The 10,500-nt window shown below is 39.9% G+C and overlaps 1 long non-coding RNA gene across 3 annotated transcripts; it reads left to right on the forward strand.

Moving 5' to 3' along the window:
- The first annotated feature begins 1,092 nt into the window (after positions 1-1,092).
- On the forward strand, positions 1,093-10,131 carry LOC136376158 (uncharacterized). 3 transcript variants are annotated; one of them, XR_010746148.1, is made up of 4 exons: positions 1,093-1,868; positions 2,098-2,225; positions 4,920-5,183; positions 7,532-8,121. It is a non-coding gene; the product is annotated as an uncharacterized lncRNA (long non-coding RNA). The 3 variants fall into 3 exon arrangements; XR_010746149.1 differs by lacking the exon at positions 7,532-8,121 and adding an exon at positions 9,951-10,131 and having other exon boundaries at positions 1,093-2,225; XR_010746147.1 differs by having other exon boundaries at positions 1,093-2,225.
- Positions 10,132-10,500: the final 369 nt, after the last annotated feature.

Below are 10,500 nucleotides of genomic sequence, written 5' to 3' on the forward strand. Positions count from 1 at the left end.
GTTAGAGATCAATGTAGAACTCACATTTAAAAATTCCAAAATTACATTTTATTTAAAAATAAAACTCAGCACATCTGTCCTACTAAAAGCTTTAGAAATGGGAGCTTCTTCATAAGTGGTTCAGCCCTAACTTTGAATTTAAGATTATATGATAAAATGCACAAATTTTTGGACATCATTCACTTAAACCCCTGACTGAATCCTTTCCTGTGGTTTAAATTAACTACTTAATCACTTCATGCCAGGTAAGTAACACATTTTACATTTGGTTACAAAGACAACCCTAATGATTGGGTTAAGTGTTGCGCTACATATGTTAGTGTTTCTATAGACAGGATAAATGGGGGGAAAAAATGAAAATTATTTTCTGAAACCTGCTGTGTTTAAGAGTTGAGAGGCTGTTAAAAATGTTTCCAATAAGAGGCTTTGTTTTTTCCTTCTCTTTTTCCCCTGAAAGGTCTGTCCCAGCTATCTCAAAACAACAACAAAAAACACAGAATATGCATATCTTTTTTTGAAATCCCAATACAACTCTCAACCATCCTGGCATCCAACAGTAATTCCCACACATACGTAGCTCAATCTAAGAGCAATTTGGAAGAGTCTGCAGCATGGTAGTAGCATCTGTTGTTTCATTGTTCAATAATTCACAGTTAGCCCAAGTAGGAGATGCAAACAATCCTTTTTCATATTTGCATACTTGGAATTTGGCTTTTTGATTCATGATTGCTCCCATTAGCTTTGAAAATTCACGTTTCTGTCTAGTTGCATGTTTTGCTTGAGTGAACTCAAATCATGCTCTTGACTCAAATATTATTACAAGTGTAAATACTTTGGAGATGTAAGTGTCTGCCGCTGATTCGGGGGATGTTTGTTTTATTGATTTTCATCTGGCGAGTTTAAAATATGAGCAAACTTTTCATGAAGGGTTTGGGGCATTTGTTTGAACACTCCTGGAGTAATTGGAAATGCAACAATTGTTTAAAAAGTGGCATTGCCCATGAAAAGATTTAGTGAGGGATGAAGAAATTTCTTGAACCTAAAGACCTAATCTGGTGATCCAATTCTCCCCACTGTGTCCATTCCCGTGAAACTCCATTTACTCGCCCAATCCATCGCCAGCTCCCCGCATCCTACCTAGCCAATCCTCTAGGTTTCCCACATTGTCTCCTCTTTTGTCTTTTCAGTCTAAACAGAAGAACAACAGATAGGGTTCTGAAGGGCAGGGAGCATCAGGAGCTGCAGGAGAATGGCTGAGATGAGGGTCAGAGTCCTGCCCCTACTGCCAACAGTTACTACGGTTTGTGCTGCCCGGCTGAACAGTGTTCAAAGGCTTTGCTGGGCTTTGTTCCACTGTGTAGGGATTAGGCCTGGCGGTCTGAGAATTTGCCTTCTAATTAAAAAGGATAAAAGATAGAAGTAGCATTAGACTAAAACAGAGCAGTGATACTTCACAGGCTGATTTTTTTTTTTTTTTAAGTCACAAGACAACGCTAGAAGTGGTCAGGATATTTTATTTCTTTGGTATTCCACTCAAATTAAAAAAGAGAAAACTTTGGAAACTCTTCCCAGCTGCTGTGCGTGGCCCATGGAAGTCTAATTGCATCTAAAATAGCCGCTGTTTACAGGGAGGCTGTTTGGGTGGGGGATTTGCAGTCAGCATCGGAGAATGAAGGCTGCTCCCAGAGCCACCTTCCTCTTTTTCAAATGCTGGCAAGAAATTAATTCTACCCAAAGTGAATTCTGCTTTTCATGCCACCCCCATGTGCCTGGCTCTCCAGCCTCTTGATGCCTACCCTACCTATTCTCTTTCCAGGGATCAATCATTCCTTTCATCTCCTTGCAGCTGTAGACACTATCTTAACCAGGTGTGAAATGCAATTAAGAAATAATTCTGACCTCACAGTCTTTTTTTTTCTTTTCCTTTATAGCAACCTGATGGAGGGCGATTTTGATTCTCTCCCTTCCGTACTGTTCATGTTCTGTGACAGTTAATGGGACCCTGTGCCTACATTTGTTGAGAAAGAAGTCATACCCGGATCCAGGGGCAGACTAGCAGTCTCTAACTAGATGATTGGGTGCACCCTTTTTTGCCAGGTCGAAAGAACTAGTACTGACAGCAGAGATGCGACTGACACTTGTTGAATTTAACAAGCGGCTGGGAGTGATTTGCCAAGTACTCCACAGACTGGTTCTACCCACTCCGGCACAGGAAGGAATTTGAGGTGAGAATTTTTGTTAGAACTGCTGATGAGATTATATAAATTAGTTGAGGTGGGGTTTTTTAAGGGGGAAAAAAAAAAGGGAGGAAAGAATTTTGTGGAGGACTTCAGAGCTTTCAAAGCCACTGAGCTCGGATTGCATACAAGTATAAAGGAATGCTCCCATGTTCCCACAGAGCTCATATTACGTCATGAAGTCCAAGGACTGCATTTCTTATTTTCCACTTATTTTTGTTTTCTATTCGCCCAGCATAAACAAGTAAAGCTCCCTTAGAGAAGGGATATTTTTTAAGTCTGAGATCATGAGACTAACCTGTTCATTTCAGAGGCACACATAAATACACTTAATGTTCACTTTTTTGAAAAACCCATATTATTATTATTATTATTATTATTTTGCTTGCTTTTATCAAATTGAGCAACTTATCAATTGACTACACTGAGCATGAATGGGAACATGGTGACCTTGGGAAGGACACAGAGCCATCTCACCATCCAGCATATCATTTTTGGAGCCAAGTCTATGAGTAATATGAATATTGTTTTCGTCACGAGAAAGAATTCAGTACAGAATTTCTGATTTTCTAAACTTTAGCTTTTTTTTTTTTTCTTTTAAAGCCTCAATGGAACTAAAATCCCTTGGCTGTATCTTTTAAACGTACGAATTACATTATGAAACTAGATGAAATTTTTAAGAATCAATGCTTGTGAAATAATCCATATTAATTTCAATCATCCCCTTTGCATGAAAGAATAAAAGGATCTTGTCCAGTTCTGAGTTCAAAGACAGCCATGGGAATGTATATTAACTTTCAGTCACTCCTTTTATTTTTGCCTTTTTTGAGATGACCATTCCCCCTGCTGATTTTTCAAATGTAGCAAAGCTGGATCTGCTAGTTTCACTCTAAAGAAAACAAAGATAAGAATCTGATTTAGATGTCCAGGAACATCAGTATGAATGACAAGAGTAGTAGCTAACAGTGAGTCAACATTTCTGTTTCCAGTCCCAGACACTCTCTTTAGCATTTAAAATGTCAGCCAGTAGCACAAAGCCAAACCGTTTTAAGAATGTAATTCACAATATTTTGGCTTCTATTTTTCACCAGCTTCTGAGTAATATATTGTATAAGAAAGAGGTCTTTGTTGTGTTTCTAATACATGTATAACCTGGTGGGAAGCCGAATAAAAAATGTATATTATTTGCATAACTTGAACTAAAGAACCTAGTGCATTATTGGGTCTTGAATGTCTTAAATTTAAGTGAGCTGGCTTAAGAGTAATATTACTCTATTATGGCCCTGTAATTCATATAATGAAATCATACGGCTAAAAAAATTTAAGGTTTTTAACAATGATAAGTGGAACCTGATTTTTGAGCTCCTTTTTAATGAAAACAGTAATTTATAAACTGGCACGTGTATGCCCCGTTTTGTTTGCTGACAATAGCAGGCCATTGCACTTGTATCCTTTCATCTGCTCTCCCCTCCGTGCGTGTGAGAGAAGCCCATGCAGCCTAATGGTCCAGGCACCAGGGACGAGCAAGCTCCTGGAAAACCCAGGGATCTGCTTCTCAGACAGACCCACTGGAATGACTGGGTCTCTGTGCAGCTTTCTGTGTCCTGACAACCACTCCCACCCCAACCGGTGTTTCCTGCAAGTCTACCCTATGGGCCGTTTGAGCATGTTGTGTTAGAATGAACTCCAGTGTGCTCACACTTGGCTCCTTACATAGAAAATTAGGAGACGACACCTCACATAGGTGCTGCTAAGTCATCTTTACATCTTATGGTGAGGGATGTTTTCCTTTAGTAGAAACATAAACCCGTAGCAGTGTTCCCTCTCACACCTAGGAAATGAGCCCTTGCTTTTAAAATAGCTGAAGTTACTTAGTGTTTGTCTATAGAGAACAGGATGTTACATTCTTCTAACAGTTCTATCATCGAAGTGTACATGTTTGCCTGGCTGAGTGTTCTTACATCTGAGGAGAGGTTATTCTTATCTATTGATATTTGGAGATAAAGAATACAGTGTATAACCAGATGTCCGAATGCTCCCTTCTTGCAACACCCAAAAGATACAATGATTTATATAGTAACTATTTTACTCTACAATTACTAAAATATTTCTTGAAAGAACCTAGGAATGACTAAATGAGTAAATTAATAGAGTAAAAAATAAAGGAAGTGATCATATGTACCAAAACAAAGAGAAATTGCTTATGATATTACACACTTGGGATATATATACTCTTATCTATTATCAAAGAAATTCAAATGTCTGATACAAACTACACTGTCTTTTATTAATTTGATTTAAAATTAAAACAAAATTTTGAAACTGGTTGATGGAGTAGCTCTCCATCCTGAGAATAGAACACCGCAGGCGTCACTGTCATAACAGTTAACTCTGTGATCTAAATAACGCTACCGAAGAAGCAATGACTGTTTTCTATCTTAATTTTTAAAAAGCAAGGTCTGAAACATATCAGCTCCATTGGAATTATTCTTTCAAAAGATTAAAACCAGCACACTAGTTCTACAAATGTCATCCTGAAGATCCTTCTGGTTGACTTTCTGTTTTTTGTTGCTAGGAAAAGGGGGTTGGAGGAGGGGAGGGTTTGGAGAGGAGATATTGGCTGGAAAAAAAACTTGGATGAGTTGCAAGCTCTGAAAACAGATTTCTTTATCCGCACGCCAGGTTGGAGTGCATCCCCAGACCGCTATGTTGAGCCACCCCGTCCAGCTGAGAAGACCACCATCTCTAGGACGGCACACGAGCTGGATGCGTTTTCTCATCCATGGCTCTGGACTGCTTTCAGCCTCAGGTCACTCCTACACAGGAAAATTCCAGTTCTGTCTGTCTGTGTTCTGGTGATATGGACTACCATCTACCTGTGTGGGGCTGAGATCATAAAACTCCTTTGACTGGCAATATGGTCTGGATCGGAACCAAGGTCATAAGGTAAATAGCCAGTGCTTTATCCTCTCAGCCAAGCCCTTGATAAGGGGTGCTCTTTGATGTTGAGAATGATAGTTGGCTTTTTCAGAACTTATATCCAAAAACAGTAATGCATAATGCATTTGCTTCCATCGTACAGCTGCTGACACATGGTGGAGGGTTAATTTAAAGACTACTTAATGATGAGAGCTACTTTAAATTAATCAAATGCTTCATAAAGCAAAAATGATCCTCCACTAACAACAACAACAAAAAAAAAATTGCAAGCAAATACACCTACAGTTTTCAACTTCTGCCCAACAATTCCTTATATCTCTTCTTTTAAGACAAGCCAACAGCTGGCTGGTAAAGTCCCTCTTACTAACAGCTCCTCTTCCTCCATGATCTCATCGCTATTCAATTATTTACAGTACACATTGTCCCTGCTATAAGGTGTAAAGAGTTCTACTGGTGCATAGAATGACCATATTTGCTATATCGGTAATTAATGGCTACCACCCTGGTGCCTAATTATAAGAAAAAGTTGTTTGTTTTTTTCACTGCCTTTGATTCTGAAGATCATATCTCTTTGCTTACCTGAGTAGCATAAACATAAAGCATAGAATGCATTTGCTTCCCCCAGGTTTGTGTTAAATACTTGAGCAGGTATGCACAATACCCCCAACCTCTGCAGTTTTTCTTTAATACAATCATTACTTCCTCTGGGCCTCCTAATAACATGGTTCTTTCTTGCTTTTTTCCTGAGACACCCGGTTTTGTTGAGACATACCTTCAATGGATTAAAGAACATGTTAGAAAGAGAACTAACAAAAATAAGAGCGAGGGATCTGAAAGCTAGAGTTAATAGGAATTGGTAGGTCACATCATGGATGCCTAATTGATACCAACAGCAGAAGCTAAAATCACACTGCTAGAGATGGAGCAACTATGACTTAAACTTAGTAGTCAGTTTGAAAGCCCTGCCTTTCAACCACTATACTATAAGCAACCAGCCACCATCCTCTGGAAAGGAAGGGCCTAGAATGGCACACATCTGTTTATTAAGTATGAGTGTTTAAAAACACAGACTATAAATCCTAACTGCCTGGGTTCAAGTCTGTTACTAGTTTTATGATGTGGGCCACATAACCTTTCTGTGACGGTTTCCTCATCTAAAAAATGGGAACAATAGTCCCTTCTCGCAAAGCAATGTTGGTAGGATGAAATGAGCTGGTATATAGCACCTAGGTGGATGTGGTCAAGATTTATTAAGTGACTCGTTTTCTTTTGTTGGAGTTAACTATCCCAGTGTTGCTTTTATTTTTTAAAAAAAAAATTGTATTGCTTGATTTTAGAGAGAGAGGAAGAGGAGAGAGAGAAAGAGAGAAACATTATTTTGTCATTCCACTTATTTAAGCATTTATTGGTTGATTCTTGTATGTGTCCTGACTGGGGATCAAACCTGCAACTATAATGTACCCAGACAATGCTCTAACCAACTGAGATACCAGGGTCCAGTGTTGACTTTCTTAAGCTTTATCTATATATTTTTTTCTGTGGCATGAATGCCCCACTCAGTTCACTCTGCTGGGATATGTGTCTACTATCGCCAAATAGCTCATTGTTCAAATAGCCCTTCCACTAGCAATCTGAAAGATAAAGCAAGAACTCCTTTCTTTTATCAGAACTCTTAATCAAAATCATATATATATATACATATACATATACATATATATATATATATATATTTCATTCCATTCAATTCCTAGGGAGGAACAAAATGTCTGGATTTTTAAAAATATTGGTTGTAACTTAGTATACTGTTAAAATCAAAGTGTAAAATTCAAAAGCATTTTAAAATTATCTCAGAAATTTAAAAAAAGGGAAGTATGCCAGCATCATTAAGTACGAAGTCAAACTTATAAATTGAAGCATTCAATAACTCGTAAGCGTGCTTAGCACTGCTGTAAACAGCCAATGGCAGCGCTGCGTATGTTCTCCTGACTTCGCTATGTGTTTCTGACTGTGATGTTAATGGCTCCTTCAAAGAGGTTAAAAGCATATTGAGAGGAGCAATCGATGCAACTGTATTTATATGTAGTGATTTTCTCAGATATTAGGCTATACCTTAATCAGAAATGCATTCACCAGATTACAAAATAAAGAACACTTGTCATACTGATAAATATTGCTTATTGTCTTTGATTTTAACCCAACCACAGAGATTTTTTTTTTTTAGCATAGCACACATGGAGATGATATAATGCTAAATAAAAATGTATTTATGGAAGACTACAGAAATTTGAGCAAAATTTTCAGAAATCCCAAGCTTCCATTGCTGCTTATTTAAATTGGCCATATTTTTCTTTCAGTGCTGTTTTGGCCACATTGAAGTCCTGACCAGTTTCCCTGGGGAGTCAACAGAAGTTTGGCAGGTGCATAAGCTCTGCAGGGCAGAGAGCAAGAGGAGAGTGCAGCTCGGAAGGTCACTGTAAAATTTTGGACACCTTTCTGCAGCTTTCATATCTCAAACCCAAAGTTGTATTCAAGAGCTGACAAAATTTGGGAGAATTTTGAGCTGGAAGTGGATAGGTTTGGTAGTTTTATTCTGGCTAAGATCTAGAAACACTGGGAGAGAGCCTCCGCTGTTGACATAAACAAGAATCCACACACAGACAACTGCCCCTGAGAGTCGGGGCACAGCCCACCACTGCCCACGGTGACCCACTGACACCAGATTTCTACAAGGGGGTTCGCAGCCCTTCACCCAGCAGTGGGCATGTCCCTGACGAACGATCTGACATGTGAGCCTAGGAAAAGCTGGAGCACGGTGTGGACTGGCTTTTCTTTGCATTTCTTTGTTTTGATCATCTTTGTTCATTCTTTATCAGAATGCCTTTCTCCAATTTCCTCACCCCAGCGGTCTGAATGTTTGCATGAAGTAGACACGTATCACTGCATATGAACCATGAAATGTATTAAAAATAAACGTTTTAATTAAAATTGACATTTCTGAGCCTACTGCTGAGGGCAGCTGCTTTTTCTCTGAAATTACTTTGTCCTTCTCTGTAGGAGCCCCATATAAAAGGAGTTTTCATCCACTTTAATACTAATTTAATATTAAAAGAACAGCATTTCTGTGTATACACAAAGTTTCTCCTTAAGGTTGTTAAACCAGCTCAAAAGACTACCAATGGGTGTTACGCTCTCATAAGGCATTCACCCATTTCCCCGTATGTGTACACTGAAGGTGGCTGTCCACGCCGGTGGCATGCAAGCTTTCTCAGTAGGGTTTAGGGTTGGAGTGCCTGGTCTTGTTCCTGTCCCCCAGCATTGCTGGCCCGGTGTAGAGTCAGAGGCAGCTGTGTCTCATCGACGTAGCACCAGATGTTTTGGGAACAACCATAGCTAACCTGGATGGAGCACATAGTACGTGGTAGACATCATTCATTCACTCAACAGAGACAACAGGATTCTGACCCCCATGAAGTTTACATTCTAGTGGGGGGAGGTAGGAAATAAACTAAATAAGACATACTGCATATTAGCATGTGAGAGTCGTTACGGGGAAACGTAAAGCACAGAAGGAGGACAGAGACATCCAGGAGTGAGGGTGTTCGTTATGCAGAAAAGTGTGGTGACATTTGAATGAAGACTCAAAGGAGGTGAGGGAGCCATGTGTAGTGACACCCTGGAGCCGAGCGGTCCAGGCAGGAGGACGGCAAGTGCAAAGGCGCTGAGGCAGGCCTGTACCTGGTAGGTTTGGAGACTCAGCAAAGAGATGGGTGTAGCTGGAGTAAGAAGAGCAGAGTGAGAGATAAGTTCAGGGAAATAAGACTTTGGTCTTTCCTCTAAGCCACTGGAGGTTTTCATTATCAATGGCATGGTTTTACCTATTTTTTTTAACAGGATAACTCTGGGTGCAGTTAAGAGCGGATTATAGTCCTTTTCTGACACACACTATGTATTAAGTCTCACCACAGCCCCCTAGAAGGGTATTATTTTTATCTTTATCTTAAAGATGAGTAGCTAAAGCACAGGAAGTTGTGTGACTTGCCCAAGGTTACATACACCTAGAAAACAGAAGGGGTGGGTTTTCAAACTCAAGTTGCCTGCCTACAAAGCCCTGGCTCCCAATCGCTACGCTCTCCTGCTCCTCCACAGATAGAACCCAAAGTGATACACGCTGCCCCAGGAAGGGCTTATTTTTCATTGGTCAGCCAGACAAAGGCATAGACAGCTATAACTTAATATTGTGCTGATAGGAGTGTATTAACTATGCCATCAACTCCCATACTTCAGTAACCACCTGAAAGCCAATGACTTGTCTCTTCCTCAATTCTAGATCTCATTCTACACCGAGTCTCCTAATTCAACCATCTAATTCAGTTCAGTGAGCTCAGCACGCTTGATTAATAGCCTATCACGTGCCAGGATTTATACTAGGCAATTGTGTTATCTTTGCCCTTAAGGAATTTATATCGTAGATCACACAGAAGCAGATGCAGGAGCATTGTTCAATAAGTGCCTCCTGAGATCTCCACTGGATGTCTTGTGGACACTTTCCAGCAACAGGTCCTAAATCAAAGACTCTCTCTGCCCTGATCCTCTCTCTCTTATATTTTATATGTTGGAATGATTCTCCTATATGCGGAATTCTTTGATTTATCCTTGATATCACCTATTCTCTCCTTCACCTCCTGGCCAGGATTCCTGTCGGCTCAAGGTCCTAAGTATTTTAAGGATGACTTTTCTCCTCTTCATCCTCTCTCCTTCCTTTCTCTCTTGCAGACCACCACCAGTTTTAAGCAGAAGAGATGTCAGGAAATGTTTTTTTGTAAAGCCGGATGATAAAAGTTATGGGCTGTGCAGGCCACGGTGAGTCTCTGCAAGCATTCTTCGCTTTGTTTGTTTGTTTTATTTTATAACCCTTCAAAAATGTAAAAACCGTTCTTGGCTCCCAGGCGGGATCTGGCTATGAGATAACAGCCACAGCCCCCAGTAGGTCTGCCTACTTCAGCCCCCAGTAGGTCTGCCTACTTCCAAGGCGTTCCCCTCGGCTGTCCTCCCACAATGACTGCCCCCTGCCCATCTTTCTTTATTAGATGTTTTAAAGTCCCAAGGCTTTGATTATTTCCTTGTCATTTAAATCAGTATTTAAGTATAAAGCAGCTCGTATAATTCTTCTTTAAAATTGTCAATATGCCCCCTATTAACTGCAGAATAAAATATAAATTCCTTATATACAAAAAGGCCTTCTGGCACCATCTCCGATTATTATTCCATCCTCCACACTGAAGGTCCCACACTGGGAGGGAGCCACAAAGAACTTTTCTTTCTG

This window comes from Saccopteryx leptura, chromosome 6 (genome assembly GCF_036850995.1).
Source record: "Saccopteryx leptura isolate mSacLep1 chromosome 6, mSacLep1_pri_phased_curated, whole genome shotgun sequence".
NCBI lineage: Eukaryota > Metazoa > Chordata > Mammalia > Chiroptera > Emballonuridae > Saccopteryx > Saccopteryx leptura.